The sequence below is a fragment of the Lactuca saligna genome, chromosome 5 (genome assembly GCF_052625555.1).
Source record: "Lactuca saligna cultivar CGN05327 chromosome 5, ASM5262555v1, whole genome shotgun sequence".
Lineage (NCBI taxonomy): Eukaryota > Viridiplantae > Streptophyta > Magnoliopsida > Asterales > Asteraceae > Lactuca > Lactuca saligna.
Genome location: NC_136421.1, coordinates 43,697,586 through 43,700,791, shown reverse-complemented (window position 1 = coordinate 43,700,791; position 3,206 = coordinate 43,697,586). Strand labels below are relative to the sequence as shown.

The following is a 3,206-nucleotide window of genomic DNA, read 5'->3' as shown; positions in this document are numbered from 1 at the left end:
ATAATAGCAAAAGCCTAATTGTTTACACGTTTTATCTTCTTAAAAGTAATAAAAGCTTGTTATAAATAAAGCTAACATTTAATAAATAACTGAGTTGATTTGAATTATTAATATAATAATAAAATTAAAATGGTTATATTGTTTTGGTAGATGAATCATAAAAAAGATAGTATTTTTTATAAAATGTTGGATTAATTTGGAACTTTAGATCACCAATGACAACAAGAGAGTCTTCTTAATTAATTACTTGACATATAATGGATTTCTTTAAAAATGAATTACAATGTAAAGGTTATTGATATACACTTTCTTTAAAAAAAAAGTTTACACAAATATATTAAGTATGAAAAGAAAATATAAATACATGTGTGTGTGTTTTAATTTTGTAGAGCCAATACGTTAAAATAAAGTAGCTTTACCAAATACCCCTCCACAGCTCACTGCATCGAAACCCAAATCCCATCACTCGGGACATCCTGATGCACCACAAATAACATGTAAAACCCCGCCGGTGCAATGTTGCCTGACGGCGGTGCCACCGCGTTAACTTCATACGTCGATTTTCCGACGGCATTCACGGTGTTGCCACCATCAAGAACCATGAGCCTCTGGTTCATTGAAAACGAATGCGTGTTAAACGAAGGTGCCACCATTGTCACCAATGTTGAGCTTGGGTCCACCTTGTTTTCAACTATGAACCGAATGATTATGCGCTTATTATAACGAATTCTTGTCTGTGTTGCGGGTGAAATTATTTTCGGACGTGTCCCATGCAAATTTGGATTCAAATACCAAGGTGAAAACGCCTCTAAGCTTAATTCTGTAGGGAAAAATACATTTCTGAACGTATAAAATTTCTGAGGGTTACTTCCACAAACTAAAATTCTCGTGTCTCGAAGCAAAATAGCAGTCGAATGATACATCCGGGGTATAGTGCTCGGATTTTGTACCTCAAAACGAGAATTAATCGGGTTATCATGTCGGTATATTACAGGATTAAGAACCGGGTTTCGTCCATATCCCCATCCAGCGGTCCCCTTTGACCCGCCATTAATGATTAAAACGTTGCGGTTTGGTAGTAATAACATATCTCCCATTACCCGACCCATCGGCATTTTTTCCATGGACCATTTTGGATCCGGGTCGGATATTTTAATCCTGCCACAAGTATCCAAAGCTTCATTAAATATCCCTTTTTTAGCATTTACAAATGCTCCTTTAGGTGCACCCCCACAAACTAAAATCTCCACCGAATCTACTTTCCCATTAACAAGACGCAACGGTAGTAGAACGGCGGACCCTGAGCTTGGATAATTTCTTGGATCACCGCCGGGTATTTCAGGGTACTTTTTCAGAACTTGGTTACGAGAGTAATCCAATAAAATAGCGCCTTTATTGGCAAAAACAAACAGATGACCATCTGGATTAAGAAACACAAATGGGTATAAATTATTCTCTACTTTTGCATCACGTGTCTGAAGTAAGAAAGGCAGATCATAAGTTTTCCGCGTCATCGCAGTTTTCGGGAAGAACTCGTAATTAAATTGCCCTCGACCACCTATAACAATCATACGCCCATCAGGTAATATATGATTCGTAGCGTACCATCTTCTTTGAATCAATCCGAATGGCATCTCAACCCAATCGCACTTATTACATAATCCCTTAAAAACTCTTACGACGTGATCGCCGTCATTGAACCCGCCGCTCTGCATGAGGCTGCCGTCCGGCATTAAAGCACCGGAGGAGCACCAGGTGTCGGTGAGGATCATTAGGGGACGAACGGAATTGGAAGCAACATTGTATTCGATAGAATGAGCTGTACAGTCTTTCTTTAAAGTCTGGTCGTTCTTATCGTCTCGGCATTTTCCGTCTGGAAGGGAGATTTTGGTTGCACCGACGTCAGTCCGGTCGAAAATGATGACACGGTCGGTGGGGAGTTGCTGCATGTGCATGCCGGAGATGCCGATGCTTTGCTTGAGGAGGGACCAGCTTCCACCGAGCGCGGTTGCGGTAGGATATAATAGACTGGCCAAGAAACAAGATGAAAGGATAATGCATGAAGCCGAAGCCATTGGTCGACTGGCTTATTTAGGTTTGATGTTCTCGTAAGTTCAAGTTGAATTAATATATATACAGAGTAAATTATACTAATGGTCCTTGAGGTATGGATAATTTTTGTGTTTTCATCCGTAACTTTTTTTAAAACTCAAATGATTCCTATTATTTAATTTTGTTGCACATTAAGACCCTAACTTAACTAAAAAGACTACTATGTTCTTTCTAATTTGTTTTAGATTTATTTACAATTTTTATTATTATTATAATTTTAAAAAAAAAATTAGCCCACTTATAAACCTAATCCATTTTTCTTTTCTTTCTCATGACATTGTCTTATTCTTTTACCGGTGTCACTCATGAAAATTTTTTCTCATTGGAAACAACTAACTATAACAGAGGGCTTCTTCGGACACCCCATCGTCTTCTCTTTCATCAAATCTTCATCATATATATATATATATATATATATATATATATATATATATATATATATATATATATATATATATATATATATATATATATACACACACACATACACACACATCCCCATTATGGATTTTGATGGTTGAAGGCTAGATTAACTGATTGATAGTGGATCTTGATGATTGAAGATTTATTTATGACATCCCTCAACATCTCAGCAAGAAAAGATCAATTTAGTTTATATTTTTAAAATAAAATCAGAATAATGTCTCCGATAAAAATATGCGGAATTTGTCCCAAAAAAGAAATATGATAAAAATTTATCAAAGTATTTCTTAAAGAAATGTATTTTTCATTTCATTATAAAACTCGGGATGTCCACATCGATACAGACCAAAAGCATAAATAGTATATCATAGACCTTACAACTAATGGTCTATAATCCAAAAATCCATCTTCATTATCCAACTATGCTATGGGTCCACTACATGTAATATAAAAAGTTGAGTGGGTCATGCTTAGGAGCCTAGTGAGCATATAGGGATTTCAACCCATAATAAATAAATTTATTAATTTCATCAACCAACATAAATTTATTAATTTCATCAACCAACAATATATTTGATTACTCGTTCTCGTTATCTTCACTTTACGTCCCTAAACACCTATCATAAGGGACCTAGTCTAAGGATCATCATCAGGACGACAACACTGTTTAG

General features: G+C 35.8%; 1 pseudogene; it reads right to left on the bottom strand.

Moving 5' to 3' along the window:
- Nucleotides 1-437: 437 nt before the first annotated feature.
- On the bottom strand, nucleotides 438-1,970 carry LOC144997931 (aldehyde oxidase GLOX1 pseudogene; annotated as a pseudogene).
- Nucleotides 1,971-3,206: the final 1,236 nt, after the last annotated feature.